Raw genomic sequence first — 19,308 nt, 5'->3', positions numbered from 1 at the left:
TAACTATACCCTGTTACCAATAAAATTGCGCACTGCATGTGCCAACTCTTCAACGACTTAAAAAGCAGACAGGTTCATATATCAATCTACATACTTCCATCCAAACCAACTGAGAACAACCCTGAGATTAGTTTTTTTATTTTTAATGAAGCACAAATGAACAAAGTAGATTGCATGCATTATATTAGTTTGGTTTTTTTCCATACTCACGAGATAGTTAACTATAAATCTCATTGAAGCCTAGTTTCCAAACTGAAAAATGACAACAGGATTTCAAAACATTTAAGGAAAAGGGAGGAGAAAAGTCAACTGTGTGTAGTAACTGTGGCTGAATACATGCACTATGATCTGATGTGCATTTTTCATGGTACACTGAAAATGGTGATTGAAATCAAAGACTTGGCACAACTCAGACAAACAAGTTAGAACTACCATCAAAGTATTACAATAAAGGGATTTTTTTTCCCCCAATTCACAAAATTGCTGCATGTTGTAAGCACATGCCAGGAGAAATAATGGGAAATTAAAGAAAACATTTAAAAGTTTGCATTTTATAAATTCAGCCTTCAACACAAAGATCTGAATTCACTGACATATCCAATAACCTCAGGAAGAAAGGTTTGGATTTATCAGGATAGCTCTTTTTCCCCAAGCTAACTTGTGCAACACAGAACTGATAGTCTCCAGGGAAACCAAAATCCTCTTGGCAGGTCATGCCTGTATATATATTATACATAACACTTTGCATTATATATACAGAAAAAGACAGATAGCTTTATAAATGCTTGAAGGCTTTATTCAAATGTTACCTGCTGGTTTCTGTTTCTTTTCACCTTAAATCTTCACATGCATTTTCCCCTTCTGTTGTAATAGGTGTTTCCAGTCTTTCTTGTAAAATCTTATTTAGGATGATGATGTGTGCCAAGTTTGTTTCCTTTTTCTAAAAGCTAGAAATGGATTTTTCCCTACCCTGTCACTGAAGTCCATATATTACCCTATTTCAGATGTTCTAGTTTCTTGACTGTATCAACCAATAACATTCCTTTTCTTCAATAAGTAGTGGTACATATTGATCACTTAATATCTAAAATTCTAATAGGTAAACTATCTTAGTGACTTTCATCTTTTCATCTTTTTCCTGGCTTGAAGTATTTCATTTTTTAGATAAAAAGACGACATTTCCAAATTATGCATGTTTTTCATTTGGAAGATAACAAAGTGTATCTTCCCAGTGTTCTTTTGGTGCTCCTTTAAATCATATTCCCCTATTTGGAAAATCCTGTAATTTTTCATAAATATCTCTTACATTTTTTTCAGCTTTACTGGCAAAACTAAATATATATTAAAGTAGCCAAAAATGTAACATACATTGCATAACTAAGCAAGCAGTCTTGCTTGGCTCCAGGTTTGGTTATGTTTGAAAGAAGAAAGTTGGGTAAGAGAATGCTACATGATGAAATTCACTATAAACAGGAGATATTCAGGGGCAGGTAAATTAAATTTAGATGAAAGGGAAATATAATGTGTTTGGATTTTTTTTTAAATCACATTACACTGTCATGATTCTAAGAAAAACAGTTCCATGGGCACCTATACAAGACACAGAACACACAACAGCTGCTAGATTATAAACAGAAGCCAAACTGATCCACGTAACTCCATCAAACTTCCCAGGAAAACTTCAGATTTTAAAAAGGAGTAAAAACTAAATAAGGTCTGTCTTTGTTTCCAATCATTAGGCCTACCTGGGGAACTGCAATTAAAAATCAAATGCAAAACCTTGTCCAGGAAGTTTTTTTACATTCTTCTCAGCTCTCCTGCCCAGCAATGCTACCTTTTCTTCAGCTGCATTGATAATGGGAACATATTCCCATCACTGCAGGTATTCTAAGCATACCTCTGTTAGTATGTGAATCTCACACAAAGAATCTGTGTCTGTACACAAGCAAGATTTAAATTTTACTGTCACAGCAGACCTTGTGTCACCCTCACAAGACTTGCCCTCAGTGCCACCCTTTAGCTGTACTTGCAGATCTCAGCTACCCCATAGTATCAAAGGGAGCAATCCAGTTGGAACTAAAGCTTTTCTGGTATTTGCAACAAAACGGGCCTGAAGAGGAAGACCTTGTGATCCAAATCCTCACTGTTTAAAATTATCACAGGAAACCTTCTCTCCGATTACCTACTTAACGTGCAAAGATTTGTCTGGGAACGTATGAAAATCCAGAGTGGCAGTAATGCCGATCAAGCAATTTCCACAATGGCTCCTGATCAATCTGGCATGTGGAAGAACCATGTATTACCCTATCGCAGCACTCTCCAAACCAGCCGGCTGCAACAAGGGCTTTTACCATCTCATACCAACAGACTCTCCATGCCAGTCCCTGCTGCCTTCTCCTTGACCCAACAGCTCACCCGTACCAGTGTCTGCGCTCTCCCGCCTGTCTCTGCTACGTTGGGTGCCCCTGGCACAGCCATCACCGCTGTCGCCGCTCATTGCGCTCAGTCTCATAATGTGAAGGGCCTCACAGAGGGCACTAATTATCGCAGCACTCTCTAAACTAGTAGGCTGCAACAAGGCTTTACCGTTGGTCAGATTCTACTGTCTGTGCCGTTTCTCCTTCCTCCAGAGGTCAGCCCACACTGCTGCTCCTCCTCCATCCAACCCCCTTTTCCACCATCCTCAGGGCTATTTAACCACTCAGCAGAACGAGCTACACCTGCACATCGTCCATGTCAATCAACCCACTGCCTCTGCGGCAAGGCCACAGCTGCATGTTATCAATGCTGATCAACCCGCTGCCTGCATTCCTCTACATTACCCCCTCTATGACTTTTAGAATGACCGTGTAAACTAAAACTAATTCCAGAAGCTATAAAGCTAGAATCACCAAATGGTCCAGTTAACTTTGCAATGAATCAGGCAACCGCATCCTTTAGAAATGAGGTGAAGGAGAGTTAGAGCTATCCCAAAGAGGACCTACGCTCCAGTTGGTAAGTTCTTGGATTTCCAATTCTATTGGTACACTAAGATGGTTAAAGGTCTGGTTAAAATCGGTACCAGATAAAATACTTTTTGCTGACTTTTTGCTACCTGTATCACTATATACAGTGCTACTATACAAATGCCTACTCAAGGTTTATTTCCAGTAGCGTAGCTAACGAAGATTGATTCCCACTGATGAGGCTTTTGTGCTCCAACCTCTCTGCTGCCACAGCCTCAAATTTCCCTTCTTCTGTTTTCATTCCACCCCTTAGATTCGTCAGGCTGATGAGAAACAGTGATTCTGCGGCTACGTTGGAGCGATGCACAGGCTTGCTGGCCAGTGAGCTGTCCCCGAGGAGGAGTATGCATGCCTTGGTTCTGCTCACCTTCCCCTGTCAACAGAGGTCTCTGTCCTCTACCCAGCTGCCAGCTTCCACAAAATTAGGAGCAGCCTAATTGTTTTCAAAATTTCTAGCAAACTGGTTTGAAATTGTGCAGTTACAATTATTTGGAGGAATGAGACAGACAGACTGGGAGCCTTTTTTTAACTTTCGTTTCCCTAGGAAACCAGTTCAGAAACAAAACAGAAAAACCCATCGCACCACCTCTTCCAAACAGTCTGAAAAATAATCCTTCAAAAATAAGGGCCCGAAAAGAAAATCCTACAAAAGGTATTACAGGATATTGCCTTCTGTAACACCTCTAATGGTGTATTTAACAATGATAAGGCTTTCACAGAATATTGAAAACTACTTACAAGCAATAGTTCACCACTGGCATCTAAAAGAAGTATGTCGCTGCCAAACACACCACATCACTTCAACTTGGCAAGAACGCTTGATAGAAAGCCAAAGAGTAGTGGAAAAGGCTGTTAAAAGTTAACAAAGCACTTCCCAAAAGTACTGTTTTGTTTTTTTAAGCAAGCCTGCTACAGCATGGGTGATGGATTTACTAAAGAAAAAAGTTTTTCTTGGCAAAAAAAACCCTGCTTTTTTTTTTGCTTAGAGCAAATTTTCCTGTCACTCTCCAGAATTTGAACTCCTACTCCCTCGTTTCTGAAAAATGTGGCCAGTTTCTCTTTTCAAGTGAAGAATTCCCACACAATAGTCCTGATAGCGTGCAAGTCTATTGTTTAATATGGGTCATGAGAAAATGGCCACAAATTCAGGCATTATTAAAATGGAATGGCCAAAGCCAAATTATAATAATTTTTATTATTATTATTTTGCAATAAAATGGTGGTCGTTGCAATTTTGTTTGCCAAGAAGCAGAGTATTTCTCCAGATGTTTGAGAGGGCATCTTTTTTACTTTACCTTTATTTATTTCTCAGTGTAGTTCTGTCAGAAAAAGTGCTGCATCTAAAACATTTATTGGAAATGAAAAGGCAAGAAGCAGAGACCTTACCTTCAAAGCTGCCAAAGAATGAGTTAATGAAAATATTATACTCTAATCCCAAAGTAATAAGTATATGCAATAAAGATGTAACATATGTCCTGTCCAACAGGGACAGAATTCTTTCGTGGTATGAAGGTGGTAATTAAAAAGCGTTATACAGACAATCTTAAGATCTAAGACTTCCCTTACCTCTGAATAGGAACCCTTTCGAGTTAGTGACATCAAAAAATTAGTTTCAAAATGCACATTCTTACTGATTAAATAATAAAATTACAGAAGCAAATAAATAGGTCAGTTTCTCAGTCCCCTTTATAAGGAATAGAAAACAAACTTTATAGGTGTCACGGTGGTGTCTGACAATGCATATTCACAGCCAGCACACAACGCAACTGTTCACTATTATTGCTGCCAGCTACTGCTAGCACAGGCAATAATGCCTCATGAGCAAACCTGTGATGGTATGCAAAGCACACTGCCTCTGTACCTCAGCTCATACTGTTTTTTCACCGTTCCCAATAATGCAGCCCGAAGAGAAGTCACAAGCAGCCTCACATGGCTCTGACTTCTAATCATATGACAACCCATGTCATGTTCAGGACACTTTCACTTCTCTCCATTCCTAAGTGTGTTCTGCAAAACAGAGAATCATTTCAAAGCCCTTTTAGGTCAAGAAAGGCCAGACCTGCTATGGGCTAATAACGAAGTATCACCAATAAAACAGCCTGAGTTTTCACCAATGGTTCTGGAAGGGTTCCTTGGAAGTACCTGTTGATGAGCAGACCAATTTTTCCCCAAAATTTACTATAATAAAAAACCTAAACAAACAACGAAGCCAACAAGTTGTGCAAGAGTGCAGCTTGAAAACAGTGTCTAACAATTATAAAGTATTTTAATTCAGTGAACATGTGGTGAAGAACAATGAAAATAATCCCATAGAATATGTACAATTTCTTCTATTTCATCATTTGAAAGGCTTCATCAAGGCATTCAACCCAGCTGGAAAAATCGGGTAGAAGGACGACTGCAGAGAAAGACAGATGCTGCATCTGAGCTGAGCATTCCTTAGTAAATAAACAACAAAAACAAAACAAAACAAAAAAGCAATTCTGACACAGTTCCAAACTTTATGAGACAATAACTTAACAAAAGACCATTTATTCTGTCACTCTCTTTTTGTTCTTTTGTTTTGTGATTTGAGATAAAAGTAGATGCTAATTTTTTTTGCTTACTAATAATCTGTACAATAATTGCTAGTGAATTAACCCATGCAATTTAGCACTATTTGTCAATTCTTGTATCAGTTGTTATTAAGAAATTCAGGAAACAATTGTTCAAATAAAAGAACACCCATAGGGGGCTTAGCAACTGAGGAACTACAGCAGTCGACTGCTGTTTATTTATATTTCACCAGTAACCATGTCTTGGCTTATCTCTAACTTTCTCAAAATTCCATCTATTTATCTGTAAACCTCATACTTCATTCTCTTTCAGATTTAAGGCCTTTTATCAACTCATGTGGAAATGCATGGCATCTTTAGGACTTCTCACGTCCTTGATGTCTTTAATTTTTTATGTGCCAGATAGTACGCAAAAGCTTCTGCATTCTCAGACTGGGATGAACTCTTTCAGCTGATGACTGTTTAACAGAGACAGGTAATATTTTTCCAGTTCTTAAACTCACCTGATGACTGTCAGGCTTGTCTTTCGTGTGCTGATCAAGAGCTGCAGCTCACAGCAAAGGCTTAATGAGATTCCCTTTCCCTTGAAAAGACTGTTTCTTTCAAGAAGAATGTGTGGCTAATCATGGCAAGTCTCAAGTTGAGAGGATGATTATTTGGGGGGAGAAGGAAAGGAAGGAAACAGAGTTCTTTACAATTCAACTAAACAGAACTCCATTTCTATGAAACAAGCAGGGTTTGCAAAACCCAAATAGCTGGAAAGCCTTAAACTTTGAGTTCCTGTATCTTATCACAATGCATGGGTTACCCCACACCAGTAAGAGCCGTACCAGTTAGCTGCAGCAGCTGACTAAGCATCAGACTCAGCTGAAATTTCTCATGTGCCACCTCGTATCTGGGGAATGCCAAGACTGCTGCTGATCCTGAGTTTATCACATAGCACAGTATGTCACAAGTACCAAATCATTTGCAAAGGCATGACTGCACACAAACCAAGAGTTTGCTGGGTGTGCAAGTTATATCACAGAAAGCAAGTTGCAATTTCATGCAGTAATAATGTCACCTGGAGATAGCACACATTTGTATGACTGCTGTAAGATGAAACCAAGCCACTGAGACTTGTGTTTAGTGTTTAAGATACAGGGCAAAAATATAGAACACATGTCAGAGCTTTGCCAACATACCTGAACAAAAGCTAAAGGAGCTAGCTCAGGAACTGGAAATGAGACTAGGACAGTGATCAGCAAATGGTAATAAGTTATTGTGCTCTACACGAGCCATGAACATCTTTCCAGACTCACTCATCACTTAAAGAGAAGGCCACAATCTGGATGCCTGGATCAGCCTTTACTGGCTTTGTAATATGTTACGGCTGTAAGACAGTAATGTTCCAATAGTATTTCACCAAGAAATCGCATTGAAGAGTTCTGAAATTGCTGCCGACTGGCCATGATCAGCAAGCAGAAGCACCTGGAATGTAGCACTAAACAGACCTATTGCAAAAAGGCGCATTATACCAGGCCCCATTCCAGACGTTTGCTTGGCAGTATATTTACATCTTGAACAGACAGAACGCTTATTAGGCTACCTATCGCCTGTGCACATACATGCAGGCACTGAAAACCAAACAGAAACAAAGGTCTCATGTAGATAATGCATTATGACCGACAGAGGATCAGGGCCTCTCTCTGTACAAAGTCAAGGTAAAGAAAACGCAGGTGAGGCATTCGCACACAAAAGCCATGCAAATGCTGTAAGCAGACCAACCTGAAGAATAGATAACACTTGAGACACAATCATTAAGGTTTGCAAACTACATGATTTTGCTGAGTACAATATTCATAACCTTAATTTAAATTGCAGTCACAATTATGCTTGTTGCTAAAGCAACAAATCTACCTATTTACAGAACTGGGCAAAGAACATGAGAAATCCTGCAGTCTCCATGCACAACAGATTAGATAGATTTAAACTACCTAAATGTTTGAAGGTTATTCTTCAGACAAAATTTAATTAGAATGTTGATCTTTCCTAAAAATGATAGCATTTTAAGGTTTAAAGTAACCTTTCCCTGTTCAGTAATGAAATAAGTCTAACGCACTCAGGGAAGGGTTTTCATGTCACACTGAGATTCAACAAACAAAAGAAGTTGTCATGAAAGACCCAAAAGGGATCTGAACCCAGAAACTTAAGTTGGCTTCTTCAGTCCAAGACCATGTCCCTGCTTGTGCACGATACCATGGGTTTTATTCAGGCAGAACTTGAGAGCAAACCTTGCCAGAATGTCAGCCGCAGTCCCTGCTGGGCCTCATTGATACGAACACAACAAAAACGCATCCCTCTAGCAATGGAAAGCTCCCAGAACGCTGAAAACAATGCCACGTCTTCTCTTCCTACTCAACAAGTCAAATTATATCTGTCTCTCCATTTTTACTGCCACCCATCACCCTCAAGGTTTTCCAGTTTGTGTTCAGCTCCTCCTGTCCCTTAATACTCTTTCCCTGCTGTACCTGCCCCACTTTCTCTTGATGCCCGCTCCTTTCTGAAGACCTTGTCTCCTCTTGCCAGCATGCGTGAGCACCCACATCTATCCTGGCAACACAGAGAGCAGGGCATATGAAGTGTCACACTAACACACACCTTTTAGGCTTCCTGATGCAGAGATACTGCTGTGAAGCCCCTTCCCTGTCCAACACCTGGGAACAAAGCAGCTGACACCACAACGGCACTACCGCGCCATGTCCGGGGTCTCCATGCCCAGGAGCTACAACAGCATGGGTCCAGGCCAGGGTGGTCCTGCCTCTCTAGAAGAAAGAGCAATAGGTGGCAGAGGCTGTCAGGGCAGCGTCGTGTCCTTCTGCACTCAAGAAAAGTCACCTGGGTCACATACTCCCTGAGGGGAACAGCGGCAGCATGGTTCTGCTCCTGGAACTCCTCCCAGCTGTGTGTGATGGTACTGGGGCAAGTGGGGAGTTGTTCAGTGGAAGGATGTTGGGTACAGACTTGCTTTTCTCCCCCATTTCAGCATGCAGCCTGCACAGGGCGTACACCTCTCATGTTCTGCCCACGACTAGAGGTGCAATGCCAGATGCCCAGCTGGCTCTGCTGTTCAGTTTTTGCCCCATCCTCTGGACATGCTGGTCCACTGGGGGATGTTTCTGCTGTAGGCTGTATCGACACCTCATCACCCTTTTTCCCTATCTTTGTCCCTGCTCCAGAAGTTCCAGATCCCCCTCTCTCTCCTTTGCTTTTCACTTCCTTATAACTTTTGGGCCATGTTGGCCTTCTCTAAGAATAAAGTTGGCAAAGGTGTTGCTTGAACTCTTTCTCTGATGCATTGCTATTCAGCTGCAGCTGTGCCTTCCACTCCACTTTTTCAGTGGAGAAGCCTTAGATGTCTGCGTTTTCTGGGGTGCAACAGCAGGAACGCGATGGCAGGGAGCCTGGGCTAGGGATGTTACAGCTCATCACAAGGCTGACAGACATCTTGATTGCTGCATTTTTTGTGGCAAAGAACGTGGCGGCAGTTTCTAGCATGGAAGGATTCTGGCTATGAAGACCCTCTGGAGCTTCAGATGAGCTGACATGTCAGCTGAGTGTTGACAGCCTATCAAGCAGCTGACAGGGCACGGTCCTGCTCTGAATGGGGTGCTTCAGCCAAAAGCCTAAGCAAGCAGGCCATTGCCTCAGTAAGCTAAAAGGAAAGTGGGGAAGGAACAGATGCTTCCTAGGGAGAGATGCATGTCGTCTTGTTGAGAATAGAGGAGAGCTGATCTCCATACTGCAGGACTTGATCAGCCTGTACTACCCCCTTCCCTGTCCTTGAAAGTCTCTCCAAGTCAGGGGAGGAAAAGGACAGACTTTATCCCTCTTCCCTTTGTTAGCTCTCCCTCCTTTGTCACTTCTCAGAAGAGCAGGGCACAAGCTTCACCCTTACCCCTCCCTTTTCCTGCATGGTGTGCTGCTGCTACTTTTCAGCTATGCTTTTCCTTAGCAAAGAATTCAGTCCTAAATGTGTTAGGTTTCCTGAGGGCCATTGATCCAGCAGGCAAAGGCATCTGCCAACAGGAAGAAAAAGTCAAAACGGGCACGGAGAGTCAGGTAAGACACAAAAATAACCCTGCCCACCTAAAAGGGATAAATGGTTAAATGCCACCAATAAAATAATTAATTTTATCACTTCCAGACACTCAGCTCTGCTGTGCCTCTCTGCAAGGGCAGTTGTTTGGAGCAGCATTTAGATGATGGCATTGCAGACCTCGATTGTGACTTTGCCTACTGCAAACTTGCCCTCCTTCCCCAAACTGGTTAGCCACTGACCAATATGTACTGCAATCATGGCACTCCACAGGGCGACAGCCACACCTGTGAAAGCAGGTTTGGACTCCCAAAATTCCATCCGTTAATGGCAAAGTCATGGCAGTAGCTTGTAACAAGAGCAAGTTCTGACATACCACACCATCCTCAGTGCAGACAGGCAACCACTAGCCCTACCAGCCCAACCTTGTGTCCCACACCCATAGTTCCTTCCAGTGGATGCAGGTCAGAGCACACAGAAGAGTGAAAACTCAGGAAAGTAAATCACAGTCCACATCCTCCTCAGAAAAAAAGTAGGGAAGGAGCAGGAGGGAGTCAGCTTGTCTGGGGTGTGCTCACACAGTAGCTGCCATAACTGCAGGAGGACACTCACCTATTTTGCCAGTGGCAAAAAGAATCAGTAGAAATCATCAGGCAGTAGGTGCAGTGGTAGCACGTATGAAAAAGCAGGAACAGACAATAAACACGAAACAGAAGTAGAACAGAAATTAAACTTACTCCTGCATGTAAAATCTCTTTACAAACGTCGCTAGCAGAAGCAATGACAAGCTGCAGTCATCTGCGTGAGACAGACATTGGGACAAAATGGCATCTCCTAGAGTGGCCTCCAGAAGGGCTTGCAAGCCAGAAAGCAAATGTTTTTCAGGTGCCTTTCCTTCAGGCTACTTTGAAACACATGCAGTGAGATGTTCAGTGTAGCAGAGGACACTAACTTTTGTCCGAAGTAAAACCCTCAAAATGCATTTAATGCAGTATAAACTCACCCAGAAACAACTGTTCCAACCTGGCTGTCTACTCCTCTTGCACCATGCTACTGGCTTATGGTGTGCATGGCCCAACACCAGCCCTTACCTACGCAGACCCTTGGGTCTGACCCCCAAGACACTGTTTTAGGTTATGTGGAGTACCTAAATGTCCACACCGTTTCCATCACAATATGGACTCTTTATTCTTCATACAGAAAGATTAGAAAAACAAATGCAAACATAAAAAATCCCACACCATCAAGGTACATCTACTCAGTGTTTTCAGTATGATTAAGGAAAGTGACTTCTCACAGGCAAGAAGAGCTGACACAAACAAGTCCTGTTTTCTCTGAAAGCAGGTATCCTCCACTCAAGATTAACAAATTCTAAACCGTTCATTTTCAAGGGATTTTAGCCAAACAACAACACTTATTTACAAAGTAAACTATTAAAAACTCCATTAAAATTGAAATATTGCATAGATTTGGTATATCACCTTTTATCTGGCTGATGTCAAGGAATCTGTAGTAAGAAGTTATAAAAAGACTACGGAGATTACTACAGAGATGACTCCTAATCACTTCTTTCCCATAATAGAACCATGCGGCATTTCCAGCTAAACACAGGGGAAGTTTTGTTTCTGAGAAAACAGGATTGGGCCCCTGTGGCTTGAAGGATTTCGCCATTCCATCAGAAATACCAGACTTGCAGACAGCCAAGTCCAGCTCCTTGGCTCTTGAACAGCAGCATCAGAAGGATGAAAACCACATGAAGATTGGAAAAATGTGCAAAGCCTGAGGCAAAAGAAAAGACAGGGCCACTCAGAAAGATGATGTGCAATTCCTGAGTTGCTGATAGAAAAGTTTCTTGGAAGTTCAGAGTGATTTTTAGACAGGTCTGTAACCATTTTTCCATGAAGCGAGTTAATTACAACATTTGTGTGTGTGATGTACAGTATGCATCTCCTGTAAGAATTCAATAACTACATCACAGAGAAGCTTCTGCTAAGAGTAGATAGAATCAACGACTGCATTGTAAGAATGGGATATAATAGCTACGCATTCTTCAGTCTAAGAATGGGTAGGAAGTAGGAAAGTGAGCTCAAACATGACTACTGCAGGATCCATATTTTTTCACAATGTGGAACATGCATAAATAGAAAACATCCTGCATATGTTCCTCCCCTCCCCAGTACATTTTTTCATTGGCACACACCCACTCATACGCGTGCTCTTTAACACTTTTCAGACTTCTAATATATCTACCACAATGTATCTAAGCTTTCAGCTGGCCTATAATTTATTATTCTAACACAAAATAGCAGATCAACTGCCACAGTTCAGTTGGATCTTGAGGAGACAGGGAATACCTGCAAATTTTATTATCTTTTTTCCATTTGACAGTATGTGAAAGGTGCAGCTTTTTTGGAGGTATCTAACTGTTAAGATACGGGCTCGGAAATTTAATTCATAATATTGACCAGCTTCTTGCTTTAGATTCAGTGAGAAGGGTGCTTTGAAGGCCATGAGCTAGTTGCTCGAGCACTAGACTGCCCAGGACCTACTCCCAGGTCAGTCACAGTCACCACAGGACTTTAAATAAAGCTCTTCATACTTTCTGTTGTAGTAAAATTAAGCGTAGCCATACAGCAACATGTAAAAGATTGAATGTTCATGTCCTCATGAATAACCCCTCTCAATAATATAAATGCATATACATGTGCATATGTATTACACATTATTGATGTACAGATACACTTATACATATAGAAGAGAGAACATGTGCACACAGTCTACCATAACAAGGATCTAGATAAAATAATTATGGAAAGCAAAGCTCGTATTTAGAAACTAGAATATATCTAACAGATTTTACTTGAGTTATGCATCCTTGTTAAAAAAGGCAACCATGGTAAAGAAGTTGAAATTATTCCTAACAATATTTAGAACAATTACATTTATGATGTAATTTATTGCATTTATTAAACTACTAACATATGGCATGCTCCTTTTATGTCAAACTGCAAGTTTCCCAAGACGCACAAGTAAGTTTTATAGACTGCTACAGCATGAACATTTCATTTTGCTGTGACTTACAGTGGCAAGTCCTGAAGGGTTACATATTACTACAGACTGTAATTCACTTGAAACAGAATACCAAGAGAAGCCAAAAAAATTCATTTGTTCATGTTTGCGTTAATAGAGAGGACTGAAGCCCAGATCCAGCAAAGCCCTCATGCTGATACTTTTTATCATGTGCATACAATCAAACTAAGTTGAAAGGGATATGCACGTGGACAAAGCTTAAACAAAGGGGAAGTATTAGCAGAATCTGGACTACACAGAAGTAATCCATTGGCCTCTTCTACTCATTATCTTACAACTCTGAACCCATTACTAATCTCCTCTGAAGCAATGTTTTAGAGTGTCGTAGATGATCTACACACAGTCTGGTTCAATCTATCACATCACATTAATAACCTAACAATATTTTGCCACGCTAATTTTATTTCATCACTCCTGCGGACAAAATGGTGGTAACAGACCTGGTCAACTTGAAATACAAAACTCAAATGCTAATTTCATTTATGTTCTTTTGCTTACAGAAATGAAAACAGGAAATTAAATAACTTCACCAGTGGGGAAACAATTGCCTTTACTAGTCTTAAATCAAATAATAACACCTGCAAATGCAGGGTTGCGGGGTTTGTTATTTTTTCAGATGAACAGCCACTTGATCAGGGAAGTGGGTGGGTTTTGCTTGTTTCTGATGGTGTTTTGGTGGTTTTTTTAAGAGAATGGTGAAGAGAAACAGAAAGCAGAAGCCAGGCACAAATAACTGCTTAATGTAATATAAAAATTACTGATAGGAAGAGACAGAAAGCACTGAAGTCAACAACAAATATTACATTCTGTAGCAAACAGTATTTTTTGATTTAAAATGCATACATATTCTATAGTAAAAATACCTTCTCTATCCTCAACTTGCACATTCTTCATTGCATGACACTTCCAAGTTCTAGTTAGACTACTTTTCCCCCCACTCTGAGGGGAAAAATGAGCATCTTTTATTAATTTAAGCCTATACACAACTGAAATTTAATCCCAAATTAAGAATATGTTCATACTGAAATGTTTAACTATGTCTTTCGTAAAGGTTCATTAACACATTATTCATGTCTTGTATTAGGAAAAAAAGCAATAAAAATAAATCAAAATCTCAGCCATTGCAGTTACTATACTACTGTAACAAATGGCTTTTGAGCAGTATAACTGGTTCCAAAACATTACTGTATAGTATCCAGAAGCTTGTCAGAACCTGAAAGATAGATACACTTCAAATTTTAAATATATATATATATATGCATGCATATATATATACACACATCTATATATAAAAAAATGCCTCAAATCAGAAGGCTTTATGTGTCTAGTAAATTTGTTATACTAGAAGTAATGTCCAGGTAAAATACATGTCCTTGGACAACAACCCTTAAAACACTCAAGCAAAAAATACGGTGGAAATGTTGGAATGTAATTAATAACCTTAGTTTTTAAATTATTTTCTTAATATTTGTTTTTTTACTAAAGAGACAAATTCTTGACAATGATTACAAAAACTATACACCCTCGTATTCACATTACAACTTTAAGAACTTCTTTGGGACATGTGAAGTATTGCTATTTTTCATTCCATTAGTCAAAACATCTGGATTTTAGTGGTTTTATAGCACAAACTGCTTGTTCAGAGTATAGCCTTTCCCCATTTAAAAAAATTTATACCCCCATTTCATTCTCATCACATGGCTAGCATATGTTTCATGCCAACTTTATTCAAGGCCAAAACCTGTCGTAACTCATCAGGCCAATGAATTACTATAGGAATGTAAAGCAAAGCAAAAAAAAGATCCAATCAAGTCAGTCAAAAAAAAAAAAAAATCCCCTAAATACCAAAAAACTCTACACTACTCTGAGAAGGGAAGAAATAACTATCAGATTCCCAGTTTCCATCAGGTGGTCATCACAACTGAAATGAGATGGAAGAAAAGGATGAAGAAGAGGGAGAGCTCAGTTTCTGTACTAACTGTCATTGCAAGTGAAGTTTTCCAAAACAAGTAGATCAGATAAGAGCAGGGAAGGAATGCAGATTATTGAAATATTTCTCTCTCAACCAAAATAACAAAACAAAACAAACCAGCCTGCCCCACAGAGTCTCTGTTGAAAACACGGTTACTTTTAATTAAGGCTATTCTATTTGTCAACACACATCCTCCTTCAGGTTCACTCACCGTTTATTTACCTCTTATTTCTAATAGAAGCTGGAGATAAGAAAGGTACAAGATTATCGTTATTCATCTCCTTTTATTTATACAGAAAGGAATGCAAAATAAACTTTTTTTTCTTTTGGACAAGTGATAAAATCTTTCGGGCTTTTTTTCCAGTAAAGGCCTGAAGTATATACATCTAGACCCTAATTTATCTCTTGAAGCTTTGTAGCAAAAGGTTGGCTGCAACATTCATCTAATGCTACTGCCTTTTATTTTCCTCAAAGTTTTTATTGTTACATTGCTATAAAATTCAATCATTGCCACTTAGCATTTGTATTGTCTCCAAGTCAGGGCAACCAACCAACCAACCAACTCCAAAGTGAGGATTAGCCAGCAGAGAGCTCGAAGAGCGTTCAAACTGCAGGTAAAGCCATTTGTTAAAGTGGACACTCTCTGAGGCATTACCTGCATCTGTTCCATGCCCCTGCTGGGAGCGGTGGGTCTCTGAGACGGAACGGCTCAGGAGAGCAGCAACAGAAAGGACTGAAGGTAGAAACCTGTCAGAAGAAACCAGCTGAAGATGGAGATGACACAGGACCGGACTGTACAGTGACAGACGAGCCTGACCCAGCGAAGGAATGAGCTTTACAAGATGACTGTGAGGTGGGTAGAGCTCAGGAACTGGATGAGCACAGCAGGAACGAAGCTGCATGTTACAGCCAGGGAAACCTAGTAGCTCGCAGCTACCAACAGAGGAAAGATCCTGCTCTGACCCAGCAATGAGCCATCCAACTTAAAACTTATTAATGTCTTCTTAACAATTAAAAATATATATGATTATTTTATCAATTTATTTGGGTGAAATCTGGTGTGATTTCTTCTGAGGAAGACCAGCAGCCAACAAGCTTTGGCCAGTACACAGGATGACACTGTCAAGGGACAACACTAAAGACAGACTGTTTTTTTGGAAGAGAACACCTTAGCAGAAACAAGATACCTAAGTCTTATAAGCAGACATTAGAAAGCCAACAATTCAAAACGAGCATACCCACCTCCAGGTTTTGAAACATCTTAGCAAGTGCTCTTCATTCCTCAAGCGCCAATCTACACCAGATGATAACCCTTTGCTACTGTCAATTATCACACTTGCTCAAGAAGTAAAAAGACAGTGACAAATCTAACCAGTTTAGTTCTGAAGAACCATGCAGACTATCAGTGCTGTGGCACACAATGGAAACCAATGGGTTCTTCATAACCGGCTCTCCTTGAAAGCTTGGGAAATATGTCTCCAGAAACTTTACTTTCAAGTACATCAATCCTGTAACACTGGGAAATGTCAGAATGAAGTTTACACTTGTAACCTTAATGATGCAAAACCTTGTCTTTTGCATCTACACATTATCTTATCTATACAGTATTTAAGTAAGTGATCAAACAGTATTTTCCACTGGACATCTGCATCAGTGCAGAGCAAGGCTCAAGTTTGGAACAAAACAAAAATGTACACAATAACCAAAGACAGCAAGTAAGCAAGGTTAAGTTTCTGGCTAACATACCAGAGAAATGACCAGCAGAACAGTATTTTATCTTTTCACTCTTTTCAATAGAGTGATGCCAAGGGATTGAGCCCATAACAACGTGAGCTGATTTAAAGAAGATCCTGTTTCTTTTCCTGACTGCATACTCCCAGCCACTTCTACCAGCTCTGGAATTCTTCAGACACTTCCACAAGACACTGATCTGGCTCAGGATAACTAGAAAAAAAACACTGCATAGCCTTCTGCCAGATCCATGAGTTGAATCTATTCACAGATCTGATAGAAGGTGAGAGAGGTCAGCTGCATCTCCCCACGTACAGCTGCAGAAAACTCACGCCCACCTAGCTGCCTGTGAAACCACAGTTAAAACACACATCACATTCTGGAAGAGATCTCTGATTATCTGGATACTGATTTGAGAACACATGCAGTTCCAAACTGCAGATACGACCAGCATACACCTTCACATCTAAAGTCAACAAGAGCTGCTTTTGGAACGCATGAAGAAACGCAAAGGACTTTGAAAACCTCTGGCAGTAATCTGCGTATTAGCTCCCACCTGCAACATGGAGATAACCACATCCTTCTCACCATTAAGATTAAACGCTTGTGAGAGATGCACTTATCAGAGCGGTAAAGGTTGTAGAAAAGCCCCGGAGAAAAATGAGTACCTGTCTTCAGAGCCAAGCTCACTAGGGTTGTAAATAAGGCCTAGCATAAAGATACAACAAATACTCTGCAGTCACTTGTAATTTAGCCTGGCTTATTCTAAAAACCTAAGGAAGCAGAAAACTTGTGGGGGAAATGACATCAGGATATATATACACCCACTGAAAGGGCAAAAGTAGATTCACAGAAGACAGCCTTCACAATCGGAAAGTTTTTCTTGCGCAGCTGTGAGCATTTCATTTTTAGAAATGCCTCTGAATCCATGTAGAAATAGGCAAAACATTCATCACTAACTCTGGTTATCTGCAAAGGTTACTTCTGAACAAAAATATAAATGAAACCGTGATGCTGTCACCATTGAGAAAAACCTGGAATGTTGTAATGCTACGTAGTGTGACACAAGCCTTCATACATCCAGTGACATGAACAGGGAAGGAGCTGCATAACCACAAGCTGTTGCCCTGCCAATCCTGAGAGCACATAGTCGTGGGTGATACCAAGGAAAAAGAGCAGGAACAACAGCTCCATCCCCTCCTCATTTGCCTGTCCACCAGCATCTTCAGCGACTGGGGTGAGGGGAACACAACATGCCAAAGCAGAACTCAATGGCAGCTGGATAACTTACACTTTAGCAAGCCAAAGAATTTGGTATAAGTGCTTCTACTTACAGTCTCTTTAAAAACATGCCTCCTAAAATCACAATAAAACAATCCATGATGATTAAGAAAAATGTGCGAGTATGCTTTACAACAAACCTATCCATTTAACCAGACTTGGAAAGTCTGGGTTTAATTTTTTGCTCTGTGCCAGACATCCTCTGTGCCTGAGGCAAGTCACATTGCTATCGCATGTACTGATTCCTCCTCCATGCAGAGACAAAGATGTGACTTCATGAGGTATCAGGAGAATGCACACGCTAAAGCTTGTGAGGCAATGAGACAGAACAGTGGTGGGCATCCCAGAAAAGTCCATAGAAGTGTCCTCAATATTAATTCATTTTCACTAATGACACAACGTGCAGTACATATCACTAAAAGTTATCAAACTATCAAAGGATGTAAACAGTTCACTTTGAAATAAAAATACATAAACGTAGAAACAACTACAATACATAAACATAAAACCTCTCCCATTTGTTTGGTGCTCTCAGTAAGTGCAGTGCATCCCAATTAGTAACAAAAACCGCAAGAATTCATGAGTGGAGGAGACAGGCACTAAAAGAAGTCTGAAAGACACAATTTCTCAGCTGCCACGCTGCCTACAAAAGCACACTCCTGTCCAACCACCTATTCCAAACCTCCACCTTTTCCCAAATTCACGTTCACTTGCAGCATGTTTTAAGAAACAACAAATTCACATTACTGTGGGCTGAACATACTGAACAGCACTAGAGGCATCATATCAAGCGACACACCAGCAGCTCTTCGTCTCACACAGTGAGAGACGCACCGCTTTGTTTTTTCCTTTGACCCGACTTGCAAAACAAGAGAAGTAGCAGCACACTGCAGGGCCAAAGCATAGAGGCTCTACCTGGCATCCTGCCAGCTAGCTACAACAGATTTTGATACTGTGTTGTTTTATATATAGCAAGAAGCAGGTCCCAGCCTTCTGCTCAAGCTTCAGATTTCCAAATGGTGTGAGGAGTAATTGCTTGTAGAACAGGCTAATTTTGAAGTGAAAGAGGGCACAGGCGATGGTGTGAGCAATACTGGCAGAGATGCTTGATGTCAATCAGGAAGGAAAGAAATGAAATATCTGTGGATTGTCATATGAATTAAAGCAAGACTATTTCAGACAGGAGAAAAAAGAAAACCAACATAAAAATTGCATGAGACACCACCTTCACCCCTTTGATGTTTCAGACCTTCAATGTCTCCCACTATCCTATTTCCAGCCACATGGGTGCACCTGTATTTGTTACCACAAAAGAGTTATTTAAGCGAAGTTAGCAAAACAGAAAACACCAACTTCAACCTCTCAAAATACTCCTGAGGTGGGAGCACAGGGAGCAGAAGGGGAGGAAGAGAAAAATAGCAGTAAAGCATACAACCTGGCAGACCTGAATTGTTTCACCACATGAAATTTGGATAAAATGCAAATTAAGGAAACAAACATCCATATTAGAGTAACAAAAAAAAAAAAGTGGATGGGGGTGGTGTAAAAACCTAAAATCTGATAACCTACAACTAGCTCAAAGGTTAAAAATTCACA

General features: G+C 40.4%; 1 protein-coding gene across 2 annotated transcripts in view; it reads right to left on the bottom strand.

Moving 5' to 3' along the window:
• The window catches only part of RFTN1 (raftlin, lipid raft linker 1), a 100,427-nt gene that overhangs the window by 70,654 nt on the left and 10,465 nt on the right, over nucleotides 1–19,308 (bottom strand). The window lies entirely within an intron of this gene.

This window comes from Falco cherrug, chromosome 4 (assembly GCF_023634085.1).
Source record: "Falco cherrug isolate bFalChe1 chromosome 4, bFalChe1.pri, whole genome shotgun sequence".
Lineage (NCBI taxonomy): Eukaryota > Metazoa > Chordata > Aves > Falconiformes > Falconidae > Falco > Falco cherrug.
Note: the sequence above shows the minus strand (reverse complement) of the source record. Positions and strands in the feature narration are given on the sequence as shown.